General features: G+C 38.6%; 1 long non-coding RNA gene across 1 annotated transcript in view; it reads right to left on the reverse strand.

The window, feature by feature from the left end:
* The window catches only part of LOC133067223 (uncharacterized), a 74,656-nt gene extending 59,470 nt beyond the window's left edge, over positions 1-15,186 (reverse strand). Inside the window, exon 1 of the long non-coding RNA XR_009695222.1 lies at positions 15,111-15,186. This is a non-coding gene — a long non-coding RNA (uncharacterized LOC133067223). The remainder of the gene's footprint in view (positions 1-15,110) is intronic.
* Positions 15,187-16,283: the final 1,097 nt, after the last annotated feature.

A 16,283-nucleotide genomic window follows, 5' to 3' on the forward strand; every position in this document is an offset into this window, starting at 1 on the left:
TATGATTGCTTCATGATCTTTAAATTTTTTGTCAATTTTTAAAACTCAGTTATAAATGTGAAGAGAACAGAAAAAAATAGTAAACCTATTATTTATTTAGTATATTGGAATTTAAGACATGAGTAACATAGAGAGTTAAAGTATTTTATTTGTTAAAAATGTACCAAGTATTTTGAACACTGCTTGCCTTCTTCTTGTTGATAACCTACTGTATAGGGAACAAAGATCTTTTGTATGCCCTAGTGAATTGCTATACTCCTTCCTAAGTTTGGACCAACTTTAAACATTTTATCTTTTCACATTCATACTGTGAAATAATTGCAAAAGTTCCCTTAATGTGAGAATTCTGGCTGTATTACTCCTGGGACATCTTCATCCTTTTTGTCACAACTACTTTTCTTCTTTCTGTTGATAGATGTGACTTTACTAAGTCTCTCTGGCAGAATATCTAGACTCCCTCAAATGGTGGCAGTGTCAACATTCCCACTGTCAGCTATTTACTCCATAATTCCTCTTATGTTTGTGACAGAATTCACTTCCAGCAACTTCACTTTGGGTTATTTGCTGTACTTTCATCTCTATTGGCCAATTCTCTCTTTTGGTTTTTGTAAAATGTCACATGGATTGATCACTGGGAGACAAGATGACAACACAACTACACACTTGAGTTCACTATCTGTGAACTGAATAACAGATGCAGAGTGACCAATTGCTGACAAGACTTAAGGAAGTGCCACAACTGGTCACTGATCATGGTGTGCATTTGTTATTTACGTAGTGCTTTGCGGACTGAAGAGCTAGCAGCGAAATTTGTACTTTATATAACCGGACTGAACTGAACCATGGTAACTGAAATGTGAACTGTGATGTTGGAGGACTGGGTTATTTAACTAAACCATGGTAACAGGAAATCGTGCATGTCAGAACTATGCAAAGTGAGGTCTGTCTTTTTACCATCCAGTTCAGCACTGGTGAGTAATATCTGACTGTGTCCATGCAACATTCATTCTCTCCTTTTCACACCTCCTCCTTCTACTTACATTTTAGCCACTTCATTTATTAGTATTACTTCCAAAGAGTCATAAGGGGAATTTTCAATGCATCCTAAATCAGTTTTGCAACTGATAGTTTTGGTTTAATATAGTGGCTAAAATGGGGGAAGGACTTAAATTGCCCTTAATCATGTATTTTCCTGCCTGGCCTTGTATCCTAGAGTCAAGGACTGCTGAATTAGCATGGCTGTAATAATGTTTTGTCATAAAGAATTTTGACATACAAGACATAAAGACATAAAAGTGGAGAAATCAAGCAAGCCATAAGATATACTAACATAGAGCTCAGGAGAGAAAATAACGTTGAATAAAATTACAGTTATCAGCGTATAGATGGTGATGGCTCTGGATGAGATGTAATAAAATCTAGATCGAAAATGGAGAAGAGGGGAAGGAAAGAGGAGAGCACAGATGGGGAGGACAGAGTGCTTTGGGATGAACTAAGAGTAAGCTTAGGGGGCTTCCCTGATGGCTCAGTGGTAAAGAATCTGTCTGCCAATGCAGGAGACACAGGTTTGATCCCTGATCCAGGAAGATCCCATATGCTGAGGACCAACTAAGCCCATGTGCCACAACTATTGAGCCTGTGCTCTAGAACCTGGGAGCCGCAATTATTGGACCCACTAGCCACAGCTACTGAATTCCACTCACCCTGGAGTCTGTACTCTGTATCAAGAGAACCCATGGCAATGAGAAGCCTGAGCACCACAACTAGAGAGTAGCCCCGGCCCACCACACTATAGAAAAAGCCCATGCAGCAATGAAGACCCAACACAGCCATAAATAAATAAAATTATTTCTTTTTTTAAAAAAAAGAGTAAGCTTAGGAAAAAAAAAAGAGTAAGCTTAGGAGACAGAACTAACCACTGGCTGTGGTATTAGTTTTTCATTGGTTGACATGGTTGGTAAGAAACTTTTCAAGGGCACCGATATAAACAAAACCAGTTTAACACTAACTAGCACTAGCTCTTAGTCTTTGAGAGTTGCATTTTTCAAATCTTATTTATTAGACAAATATCTTCTGTTCCTTCAAACAAACCGTCTCATTATTACAATAAACCACTTGGTACTGTGTTTTTTCACTTCAGCTGTTGGTTTGTCAGCAAATTGAAAGCACAGATGGAAACTGATGACATTTGAGACACTCTTATTTCCAGGCATTTACATCATCTATTATTACCATTCGATCTCCAAGTCTTGCCCTGACAAATTCACACTCATTAAGTGAAAATCAGCCTGGAAACTGTGAGGATGAGAAGAGCAGAGTCCTCAGAGCAGTGAGGTTCTTGGCTGGGCTAGAGCTCTCCCGTCACCCTTGCTCCACCTTGCTTCTACCAACACTGGTCACACATTAACTGAGCTCCTTTCCTTGCTTCTATTTTTCTTCCCCAAAGCCATCACTGTGTGACATTACATTATACTACTTATTCCCTTATCTTTTTATTATATTCCTACCTCATTCCCATGTAGAATAAAGCTCTATAAAGTCACAGACTTCACCTGCTTTAGTTACCCCTACTATATCTGCTACCTAGACCAGTGGCACATACTAGGTACCCAATTTTGCTAAACAAATGAACTTGTCAGAAGTAGCCTGGTTGAAAATGGAAAAATCACAAGTAGTGCAACAATTAGTTCATTTCCTCCTCAAAATTAAGAGGAGCATATTATGTAGTGAATATAATTATTGTAATAAATACACAGAATATACTTGTGTCTCAGCACAAGTTCCGGCTAAGTTTTTTAAGAGATAGTATGCATTTCAGGGAGTTATCAATTCTCAGGTTACTCATTCTCTCTGAAACGGGACAGTTTGGAAGGGATATGTCTCTTCTATTTATATCTTCACTCTCAGGATGAGATCAGAAAAAGAGAACAAACACAGTAAAGAAACAACTGAAGGCCAGCTCTAGGAGCACCAAATTAGGAATGAGCTTCACAGACATCACAAATCTATCATATTCCCACTCTCATTCATTCATTCTCTCTGTCTGTCTCTCTCCATCTCTTTCTCTAAATTTGACTTCCCCTGGCCAACTAAACACTTACCCTATCCTTAATTTGCCTTCATTGTAGTATATCTTTCTCACTCCAGTGTATGCTCTTAACCTATATGCCAGTTTTTAAAGTCCATTGAGCACATCAACCTATTGTTTCTTATAGACGCTGCATTTCCCCCCTGTATTCTATTTAGTTTTGTTTAGTTGACTCCAGTACAGGGGTTGGAACTAAATAATAAAGTTAGCTCCTATTTCTCCCTCCCTTATGACACACTGTGATTAAGCATCTATTTTAGATCAAGCACGATGCTGGGCACTGGAGATACAAATGTTAACAAGACACAATCTTTCTCTCAAAGCTCTGACTCTCTTGCCTAGCTGAAGGCAGTGCTGGTACTGATGCAGATAGAGTAGCTTTCTTTTTTCCTGAAATCTTTCTTCCTTGCCTCCTGTTCTCAGAGGAAAGTAGAGGCTTGTTCACTCTATCACTTCTCAAACATGAACATCATTATGTCTTTTAAATATATCTATTATTTATCATACATTATTATACAGTTTATATTAACTAGATATTGTGTACAGACATCATCAAGGATTAACTATGTAACTTCTTTGCATAAAGACTCAAAGTCTGACTGTGGTTGCATCATATGGCCTGCTTTTAATTTTGGAAATATTCCAAGCTTTTTCTTGTTCAAAGCCTTGTTAATGCTCTTAGTATGTATGAGACTCTGCCTGGAATGCTCTTCTCTTGGCTCTTAGGCACAGTGAGCTCTTCCAACATGAGGCCACTGTAACTACCCGACATATTAGCCAGTTCAGTTCAGTTCAGTCGCTCAGTCGTGTCCGACTCTGCGACCCCATGAACCGCAGCACGCCAGGCCTCCCTGTCCATCACCAACTCCCGGAGCCTACCCAAACTCATGTTCATCGAGTCAATGCCACCACTGTCCCCTATCATAAGACTCGTTTCCTATGTAATATTTAACACAGTTTTTCGTCAGTTTTTTTTAACACAGTTTTTGCTTGTTTTCACGTGGATTGTTCTCCTCACTAGACTGTGAGCCAAATCCTTGTCTGTCTTGTCCAGAGCCATATCCCCAATGCCTAGCAGAGTGACCAGCATATAACAGCTGTTGAGTAAATGTTTGTCAGATAACAGGAAAATTAAGGAGGAAAAGAGCAAAGGAAGAGAGAAAAAACAGAGAGAGAGAGACCTCCCAACCTGCAATCATCTTGCTCTTCTTCTGAAACCCTAAAGGGTAAACTGTCTAGTAGTCTTCAAAACACTTTGCTCATTTACCTCCTAAAATAAGGTATTTAAATGACATATGCCCTCACACATGTTTAAGCTGATATTTAAAATCTGTTGTAAGTTTAAACAAATGCAGAGGATAAACATCCTACATATTGTAAATATCATCATTTAAAATAAATCTATTACATAATATTCTGGAAATGCACATCCAGTGGGACCTAAATAGAATAGATATTTCATATCTACCACCATCCATTTTAAAAAGGCGCAAAGATTCAGCAATACCACTTCTAGACATAAGAGAGAAAGTAGTGTACAGGTTCTCCACAGTGTATGTACAAGAATATTCATAACTTTGTCAATAATAATCAAAAGCTGAAGAAAAATGAACTATTCCTCAGCAGTAAAATGGCTAAATAATGGTACATACAAACACATATACACTGGGTTATACAATAACCAGTGGTTATTATATTAACTGGTTATTATATAATAACCCAGTGCATTCTCAAACTTTTTGGTCTCAGGACCCCTTTATGCTCTTAAAACTTAACTGAAGACACAATTGTTTTAGTCTATTTGGGTGCTTCTATCAATATTTGTCATATTAAAAATTAACACTGAGAGATCTTTAAATTTTGTATTAATTTATTTTTAAAATAACAGTAACATGGATAAATCCTAAAAACATTAGAGTAGTGAGACAATCTAGACACAAAAGGAAAAATATTGTTTGATACAGAAGGTATCTAGAGTAGTCAAATTCAGAGAGACAGAAAATAAAGTGGCCATTGTCATAGTCAGTGGGGTGGGGAGAGACAAACGGAGAGTTTTTATTTAATATCAAAGAGTTTCAGTTTGGGAAGATTTTTTTAAAGTTCTGGAAAAGAATGGTGGTGATGGTTGCACAACAACGTGAATGTACTTAAGGTCACTTAACCTAAAAATGGTTAAAATGGGAAATTTTATGTTTTGTTAGATTTTAACCACAATTAAAAAGTAACAATAATAATTCCATTACATGTTAATGTACATATTTTCATGATGACTATATTTTCTAAACAAACATATTAGTAAGAAGTAGCATTATTTTAGATTTTGCAAATCTCTTTAAAGATTGGCTTAATAGATAACAGCTGGATTCTAATATCTGCTTCTGTTTTCAATCAGCTACAGTATGTCGCTTTAGGCTGAAGTATATGAAGAAAATTTAGCCTCAAAAAAGATATATAATGGAGAAGAAAAGGATTATGCTAATAGCCTTTTCAGAAAATTGTAAACAGTCTTCTTTAATACTATATCAAAACTTGATAAATTGTAGCTTCTAAAAATATTGGTCAAAATATTCCAAATATTAAATATATATATATATATATATATATATTCCAAATATTGACACACTTCACTACAGCAGAAAAGTCACATTTGTTAATATCACCACCAGTCTCAAGAGAAAATCATGAAGTACCAGGAAGATGTTAAGTGAATATAAACATTCCAAAATTCTAATTTTTGTTTGAAAATGCAAATTTTATCAGTGTCAACAAATATAGTCTTGCAGTGGCAGACTCAAAACAATTTTTCTTTTTTACAAAATACCTACTAAATATCTGAGTAATCCTAGTTCTTGGTCCTTTTAACTAAAAATGGGGTTCTATGAAAAAACTACTTCAATTGCATAAGTGCTTTCTCTTGAGACAATCATCATACATAAATATGCAGAAGCAGTTTATGTGTTCTTCCCATTTAATCGCAAAGTTAAGAAGACATGTATTAATCTCAGCAACCTAGGAACAAAAAGGAATTTTTTCAACCTGATAAAGTGAAGTGAAGTCTCTCAGTTGTGTCTGACTCTTTGCAACCCCATGGACTGTAGCCTACCACACTCCTCCATCCATGGGATTTTCCGGGCAAGAGTACTGGAGTGGGTTGCCATTTCCTTCTCCAGAAGATCCTCCCAACCCAGGGATCAAACCTGGGTCTCCCGCATTGAAGGCAGATGCTTTGCCATCTAAGCCACCAGGGAAGTTACTCAACTTGATAAAAGACTAGTAAATACTTATATCTAATATCATAATTAATGATAAAAGAGTAAACATATTCCCTCCAAAGACTGAAAACAAAGCAAGGATCTGCTTTCATTGCTTCTACTCAAAACTGTACTCAAGAATCTAGCCAGTGTAATAAGAGAAGGAAAAAAAAAGCATATGAACTGACTAGGAAAGAAAAAACTGTTTTTATTCATGGATGACAATTATAGTCACTAAAAAATTTCAAAATATCTACAAAAAAACCTCATGGAATTAATAAGTGGGCTTAGTAGTTTCACAGGATATCATGCTAATATATAAAAATATATGCAGCTAACAATTTAAAGTTGAAATATAAATAACAATATCATTTTCAAAAACATAAAATACTTAAAAAGAAATCCAACAAAATTTGTGCAAGATTTGTATCCTGAAAACTGCAATATATTCATGAGAGAAAATTTTAAAAATGTAAATAAACAGAAAGAAGACCATATTGATGGAGCTAAAGATTTAATATTGTTAAGATGGAAACTTTCCCAAACAAGTATATAGATGTAATGCACTCTCAATCAAAATCCCAGACTTTTTGTAGAAAATGACAAACTAACTCTAAATTATATACAGAAAAGCCAAGCATCCAGAATAATCATGTGAAATTTTTATTTTTTCTTCTAAAGTTCATTAAATTGGCATGACTGGGACATGCCTATTTAAACTTTTTAAGCAAGAGTTTAAAACAAAGAGGCTGTCACATAGATTCTACAGACATTAAAAGAATAAAAAGAGAACTCTACAAACGCCATTATGCCAACAAATTCAGCAACACAGATAAATAAGACGAGTTTCTTAAAATACACACTGTATCAAAATATACACAAAGGTAGAAAATCTAATAGGTCCACCTCTAATAAACATACTAAATTTATTACAGAAAGCCTTCCCTCAAAGAAAACGCCAAGCCCAGATAATTTAAATGATGAAAACACCAAAGTTATTAATATACAAATGTTTTTCAGAAAAGAGAGGAGAGAACATTATTCATCTCATTTTATGAGGCCAAGTATTATGGGTCTAGTTGTGTCCCCTAGAAAATTAATATGTTGCAGTCCCAACCCTCAGTACCTCAGAATATAACCATGTTTGGAAACAAGGGCTTTATAGAGGTGATTAAGCTAAGGTGATACTGTTAGTGTAAGGCTCTCATTTAATATGACTATTGCCCCTAAAAGAAGAGGGAGCAGCACCAGGGGCAAGCATCTGCACAGAGAAAAGACCATCTGAGGACACAATGTGAAGGCAGCCATCTGCAAGCCAAGGAAGAGAGGCCTCGGGAGAAATTAAACCTGCTCACCACTTGATCTTGGACTTCTAGCCTTCAGAAGTCTGAGAAAAGAAGTTTCTGTTGTTTAAGAAACCCAGTCTGTGGTTTTTTTGTTATGGCAGTCTTAGCAAACAAATACACCAACATAAGCATAATACCAAAACCTGACAAAGATGGTATAAAAAACTGCAGACTAAAATTTTTCATGGATATAAAGGCAAGATTCTTAAGAAAACACTAACAAGTCAAGTCAGTAGTATATAAAAAGAATAAAGCTTCAAATTAGAACACAGTGTTCTAAATGTAAGACCAGAAACTAAAAATCTTGGAGGAAAACACAGGCAGACACTCTTTGACATAAATCACAGCAAGATCCTTTATGACCCACCTCCTAGAGTAATGGAAATAAAAACAAAAATAAACAAATGGGACCTCATTAAGCTTAAAAGCTTTTCTACAACAAAGGAAACTATAATCAGGGGGAAAAGAAAACCCTCAGAATGGGAGAAAATAATAGCAAATGAAACAACTGACAAAGCATTTACTTCCAAAATATACAAGCAGCTCAATACCAGAAAACAACCCAATCAAAAAGTGGGTAGAAGACCTAAACAGACATTTCTCCAAAGAAAACATACAGACGGCTAATAAACACATGAAAAGATGTTTAACATCACTCATTATTAGAGAAATGCAAATCAAAACTACCATGAGGTATCATCTCACACCAGTCACAATGGCCACCATCAAAAAGTCTACAAACAATAAACGCTGGAGAGGGTGTGGAGAAAAGGAAACCCTCTTGTACTGTTGATGGGAGTACAAACTGATGCAGCCACTATGGAGAACATAGTGGTTCACACAGCCAACATGGAAATTCCTTAAAATACTAGGAATAAAACTATCATATGATCCAGCAATCCCACTACTGGGCAAATATCCTGAGGAAACCATAATTGAGAAAGACATGTACGTCAATGTTCACTGCAGTACTTTTTTACAATAGCTAGGACAAGGAAGTAACCTAGATCTCCATGGACAGCTGAATGGATAAAGAAGCTGTAGTATATATATATACAACAAATTATTACTCAGCTATAAAAAGGAACACATTTGAGTCAGTTCTAATGAGGGGGATGAACCTAGAGTCTATTACACAGAGTGAAGTAAGTCAGAAAGAGAAAGACAAATACCATATATAAACACATATACATGGAATCTAGAAAGATGGTACTGACGATCCTATATGCAGACATAAAGAACAGACTTTTGGACACAGTGGGGAAGGAGGTGGGGGATGATTTGCGAGAATAGCATTGAAAAATGTACATTACCATATGTAAAATAGATGGCCAGTGGGAATTTGCTATGAGATACAGGGAACCTAAAGCCAGTTCTTTGTGACAGCCTAGAGGGATGGGATGGGGAGGGAAGTGAGGGGAATGTTCAGTAGGAGGGGGACATGTGTGTGCCTGGGGTCAGTTCATGTTGGTGTATGGCAGAGGCCATCACAATATCGTGGAATACTTGTTGTCCAATTAATAATAAAACAAAAACTAAAAAAAAAAAAAGAATAAAGCTTTAAGACTAAGTAGGATTGATCCCAGTAATGCAAGATTAGTTTACAATTTTAAAATCAATTGTTAATTCACTACAGTAACAGACAAAAGGAGGAAACTTAGATGATTATCTCAACATATACAGAAAAAGCATTTGACAAAATTCAACATTTATTCCTAGCATAAACTTCCAGCAAACCAAAAATAGCACAGAACTTCCCCAGATGAATATATGGCATCTATAGTGTAACTAACGGTGAAAGATAGTATTGTTTCCTTTACAATGGGAACAAGGCAAATATACCATTATAACTACTTCTATTCAACATTGTACTAGAGGTCCCAGTCATAGTAAGAAGGAAAGAAAAGGAAACCAATTGTGTTAAGATGAAAAAAAGAAGAAAATTTTCTCTATTTGCAAATTAAATGATTATTAATGTTAAAAAATCACAGGGAATCTATTAATAGAAAACAGTAGCTAGAACCCCTAAGTAAATTTAGCAAGGTCACAGGATACAGGTTCATATATAAGAATCTGCTAAAAGCAAACATTAAAGATATATCTTTATATACTAACAGCAAACTTGGAAAATGAAATTTTAAAAGCCATTCCACTTACAATAGCACCAAAAAATTATGAATAAGTCTAACAAAAGATCTTTATATTGGAAACTGCAAAACATAGTTAAAAGAAATTAAAGTATATCTAAGTAAAAGAGAGAGCTACAATGTTCACAGATGAGAGGATTTAACATCGTTAACCTAACAATTTTCCCCAAACTGTAGTACTGGTGAAAGGATACACATATAGATCAATGACACTGAATGCAAAGTCAGAAACAGATGTATGTGTGTGCATATGTGGGTATATATATATAGAGAGAGAAGTATTTTGACAAAAATGCCAAGTTAATTCAGTGGAGAAAGGGAGAAAGAATACTTTCTAAAAAGTAGTATTGTAACAACTGGATATTGGGTATCCATATTTTTTTAAAAAAGCAAGGGGACTATCAACCCTGAAGTCACACCATATGCTAAAACTAACTCAGAATGGATCACAGTGCTATTTGTATAACCTAAAACCATAAAACTTACAGAAAAGAATATCCTGGAAAATATTTGTGTCCTTGGATTTGGCAACGATATTTAAAAAAACATAAAGATATGAATCTAAGGAAAAACAGTCATGCCAAGGTACCAGCAGTTTTAACCATCATTGCTTTTTCACCATCAACAAAAATATCAATGCACTGAAAAAGGCAAATAAATAAAATGCTAAATTATTATGAAAACAATTTTGGTTCATGGACTCCCCTGAATACTCTCAGATAACCCATCCAGGAATTCTCAGATCACACTTTGAGAATAGTTGTTTTGCAATAATTAAAAAGAATGAACTCTGATGTATGCAACAATGGATGCATCATATAGATATATTGTTGAACAACAGAAGCCTGGAACAAAAGAGAACATATCATGTAACTCCACTTACATAACTTCCAAGAACAAGCAACTGTACTTCCCAGAATATGAAGTCAGAATAATGGTGAACTCTGGGGAGGGTGATGATGGGAAGGGCATCACGTATATTTTGATTTAGGTGGTAGTCTGTGTATGTTGGGCTTCCCAGGTGGCACTAGTGGTAAGGAACCTGCTTGCTAATGCAGGAGATGTAAGAACTGCAGGTTCAATCCCTGGGTCCGGTAGATCCCCTGGAGGAGGGTGTGGCAACCCACTCCAATATTCCTGCCTGGAGAATCCCTTGGACAGAGAAGGAGGGCTACAGTCCATGGGGTCACAAAGAGTCGGACATGACTGAAGCAACTTAGCATGCACACACTGTGTATGTTACTGTATGGATGTTATACCTCAATAAAAATACAAAAAACAATATAAACAAATTCTTTTTTAAACAGTTTTATGTCTTTTCCCCCCTTGAACTTACATTTCAATTCTACTTCCTTACAGAATGTTATCCTAATGAAACATATTGCTATATTTCAAAGTCTTTTATTAAACATCCTCTAATATTTTTATGTGATATATCTAGGCACATTCTCAAGCAAGTCAGCCTTAGGGAAGAATTCATAATGAAGCTAAGAATCTGGAAATTCTAGGTTGAAGATAATGCGTTATAACATTCACTTTGTATTTCATACCTGAATTGTTAAGTACATTTTTAATCTGTGTATGTCATTTCACTAGAAGGTTAGTTCCTTAAAGGCAGGGATGTATCTTGAGTCTTCATAGCAAGGGACCTGGCATGCAGCAGGTCATGGATCACTGGTTCATTTTCTCATTCACTCATGCAACAAAGATTTCTTTATCATTTATGTGTAATGTACTTGCTAGACTCTGGCTGCATAATGATGTGCAGATACAGGGCTCAGTATATTCCTGTTGATAACTGATAATTATCAGCTATATTTCAGAAAGAGGATAATTCTCTTTTCTTCTGAACTCCAAGTGCAAGAGCACTACAAGTCTGATTAACCCTGTTGTAAAAATGGGGACACCAAGACACAGAAATTAATTAACTGCCTCACTTAGGGTCATGCACTTTGTCATGAGTCGAGTGAGGATTAAAACCCTTACAGGTTTTTTCCTGGACTTGAGGTGCTATGGGAATTCATTCAAATTGACTGGAGTTCATATTTCATTTAAATGCTCTCATTTCACTTCTCTGAGTCATATTTCAGGCCCTGCCATCTGAATCAGTTGACTTCCATTTCAGACACTGTCAAGATAAATTAGACACTGAGGGCCCATGACACAATCTGAAGCAGAAGTGCTCTTAGTAGAAAATACATAAACAGGTTTACTTTCAATATAGTGTATCACTTTTTTAGAGAACCTATTTTTTTTACTATAAATAAAGGGGAAATAACAAACCTAAGTGAATTTTGAAAGCATTAACAATTTTTTGATTTTACTATACAGCCTCAGGCAAGTGTAGCCAAAGAAAGGTAGGTAACAGTAAATATTTCTGTCTCTCACAATGCATCTACAAACCATTGTGCTGAATAAGATCTGGCAGGTTCCTGACTAGGAGCAAAGATAGGGTATAACAATTCTGATGAGACATAAACTTGTATCAGATACAGCCTTCATTTTTGCTGTAATCATCCATCTATAGCCTGCTCTGTTCAGCTGACAAGGTATGTTATTAATAAAGCCTACTGTACCACAAGTGCCTTGCCCTACATGGTGTTATTACCGTTGGAAACTGTAATTGTCTGAAACAATGGTCTTTGTGAAAAGATGTGATAGTTATGAGCTGTGTCAGATCAAAATAATTTAGACAATTAATGGTAACTGTTTGTGAAGGATTAAAACATGGGTTGTGCAGCAGAGTTAATGACTCGGCCTTGTTTTTAAGTTTTACTTCCATTCTGGTTCCTGCGAGATAATGTGGAATTTCATGCCAAGCCTTGTTGGAGAAACAAAGTTCCGCCAACAAAATGTAAACCCATTGAAGGCAGGTAACTCTGACTATTCACGAGTGTTTCCCCAGCACATAACACAATACTTGCAAGAGAATCAACACTGAATATTTGCTCAATGAAAAAAAAGAATGAGTACAGAAAAGAAAGAAAACAAGTTTTAGGTTTGAACCATTATCAGAGTTCCTGCAGGTTGTGGCTTGGAAAAATAGAGTGGGACCCAGTCTCTAGGAGATCGGTACTCATGGGGAGGGAAAGGCTGAAATGGAAGCAGTCTGAAACCAAATAGCTGACGATACCATGTGGCACTCACCCATTGCTGAGCCAGACAGAAAAGTTCTGGGTACGGGATCCTGCTAGGAAAGAAAAAGCTTGCCCATGGTCCTTACATCTCCACCCTCACCTGATAGGATTTAGACAAGTTCTTGCATCTTTGAATCTGGATTCTTGGAAGACAACAGAAGGGGCTTCGGATCTCCTGTAATTCCCACTAGTGGAGTGCTAGGTGCAACAGCCTACAAGAGCTGGCTTGTGGCTTAGGGACCACTGTGAGGGGCTAGGACAAGAGCAAGGTCGTAAGACAGGTAGACAGAGGGCCAAGTCCTGAAATGGAGGTGGGTTACCTCTCCGTTGCTAGCAAGGATAGTATATGAAGGAAGATTTAAAAATTTAGAAGTCATAAAGGAGAGTGGATACACAAATATTTTTGAAGTAGAGAAAAAGAAAAATGAAGGAAACTTCTGAGATCTAAGCCACAACCAATTTTCCTAATTTTTTTTCTGACAAAATTTGATGATGATTATACCCTCCTGCTCATGGAAGGTAATTTCTCATCCTGGCGTGTGGGGTGGATTATGTTCAGCATCATTCTTTCCACAATTAGTTTACAATGTGTGTTTGTCTTAACTCTGTGCAATGGGACTCAGTCCTACTAGAGGACTCTAGAAAGAGTTAACCTTCCTTTATTATGAAAGAGACAGGTTGGAAAGAAGTGGAAGACAACATTCCTGTTCGTTGGATGCCCTTGACTGCATTTGATGCCAAGAAATGCTAAAGCTATGATGGTGCCTTGAAGGGAGATGGCAGGAGAAACTACCATCGTTTGAAGATGCCAGACTAGAAAGAAATCTACTTGGGTCCTAGTGACATACTTGAAAGTGAAAATCGCTCAGTTGTGTCTGACTCTTTGTGACCCCATGGACTATACAGTCCATGGAATTCTCCAGGCCAGAATACTGAAGTGGGTAGCCTATCCCTTTTCCAGGGCGATCTCACCAACCCAGGGATCGAACCCAGGTCTCCCGCATTGCAGGTAGAGATTCTTTACCAGTTGAGTCACAAGAGAAGCCCAAGAATACTGGAGTGAGTAGCCTATCCTATCTCCAGTGGATCTTCCTGACCCAGGAATCGAACCAGGGTCTCCTGCATTGCAGGAAGATTCTTTACCAACTAGCTGTGAAGGAAGCCCGGGGACATACTTGTTAATTAACAAATAAATGAACCTTCTTATTTCATAGGATAATAAATTCCTTATTTTTCAAAAGTCACCTCTAGTCTGGTTTTCTATGCTTGCACTTTTGTTGATAGCTTGACTTTTCTAATAAAGCTGAGAGTGTGCATTATGAATGAGAAACACAGGGCTTGAAAAATTTGAAAGATACTTCGGCTTTTACCCTACAGGCTCCATCTTTTTCTCCCTTCCCCACTCTTACTGGACTCAGACAAGGGCCAGGAGACACAGGATTGGATGCAAAGGGACCTCTCTCTTCTCAAGACTTGATCTCTATTTTTGACTCAAGCTCACTGGGTTTGACTCTTTCCCTGAGGACATGTTCTGTCTCAGGAAGCTCTTCATTCACTCCAGTAAACAGGCTTCTGGAGACTTGCCCCATAGTTCCACAGAAATACCCAGACATGTCTGAACCCCAAGCCACAGCTTAGGCTCAAGTGGGGAGCTCCAAGCACAGCACCATTCTGAACCAATCTCTAACAATGCTTTGTGGCTCTTGAGCAGAAATTACAGAATAAAAATGGTCAAGTTAATGATGGGAACTGGCACAGGCACGGGATAAGATCTGGAACACAGGATTTAGCATAGATTCTTGAACAACACAGGTTTGAACTGCATAGGTCCACTTATACATGGTTTGTGTTTTTTTTCCAATAAATGTACATAACTCTTATGAGGACCACACAGCACCAAGCTTAGAACTCCGCATCTAGAGTTAGTGCCAATATATGTGTAATTAAATTTAACTTAAATGACCAGGTGGTCGGCTGAAGATCAAATGGTTTCCTTTTACAGACTCTTCCGTCCAGAGTGGTCGTTCAACCAGGACCACTACCTTCCCCTTCCAAAACGAAACCTTCAGTGTTTTCACCTCTTTATCCAAGTTTATTTTTAAACTTTGAGATTGGGAGCAGTAACAATAGTTCTAACTTACCGGGAAGAAAAGAAGACACAAAGAGATGATGTGACTTGGCTACGGTCCCAGAGGGCATCGTGGCAGCGCTAGGATGGTCTCTAAGTCCCTGGGGGCTCTCAAGTCATTGTTCTGATGTCCCTATATGTAATTGTTTTGACAGTAATTTCCCTGGTTCTCTCTCACTAGTCCGCTAATCACGCATGTCAATCACTCCATGAACGCCACGGGCCTAGGGTCAGCCACCGTCTCAGGAGAATGTAATTCAAAAGAGACAACAAGGCACCACACAGCACTGTCTCCTTCCAGCGTGTATGTCAGTTGTGGCCTCACGGGTATGACAGTTGTGTGCAGGAGATGTTGTTCCCCCCTCACGCCCCCGGAGGGAGACAGGATGTATCAAGTGTTCTGACCACAACTAAGAATCAATGAGAAATCCAGTGAGAACGTTCTCTGAGTAGAGAATACTCAAGGATACGGGAAGAGTTCTCCACCCAATCTCTAAAGCGTCAAGAGGGCTGTCCTCTTTCTTCCTCCTCAACCACAGTCTCTGTAGCTTCACTTAAAGTCTGTTAAGCGAGCCTGAGGGTGAGGGAGGCTTAGCTTGAACCTTGACACAGATGCTAATTACGCTTCTCCTACAGCCCAGCGGCCGTCCTTCCTCATTTCACTTTCACTTTGGAGAACAGTACTGAGGGGCCCAGAAAGCAGAGTCCGGGCCCAGACTTGGAGAAGGCCCCAGGAGCCGCGCGCGTGCGGCCGGGAGGGCGGGGCGGGCAAGGGAGCGGGCGCGGGGGTGAGAGTGTTCGTGTGAGGCGTGGATTCTGGAATGTGCGTGTGCGCAGCCCCCGAGCACCGCCCGCGGAGCGCCGATTGGCCGGGGGAGCGCGTCGGGGGAAACCTTTGGCTAATCTCCTGCCACTCAGCCGGGTCGACGTCTGCGCCGGGCCGCGGCGCCCCGCGCGGAAGGACAAATAGTCCCGGCGGCGGTGCCGCGCGCCCCTCCGAGGCTCTGCCTGCCCCGCCCGGGGCTGCCGGGGCCCCAGAGGCCCGCGCGGCGGGGGAGGGGCGGCCTCCAAGGCTCCTCGACCCCCGCCCCCTCTTCGCCTTCGGACCGGTGGATTGCGCTCCCCCGGGAAAAGTAATTGGATTCCGGGCTCCCTCCAGCCGGGATCAGCGGAAATCAGAGGCTGA

Source organism: Dama dama, chromosome 12 (genome assembly GCF_033118175.1).
Source record: "Dama dama isolate Ldn47 chromosome 12, ASM3311817v1, whole genome shotgun sequence".
NCBI lineage: Eukaryota > Metazoa > Chordata > Mammalia > Artiodactyla > Cervidae > Dama > Dama dama.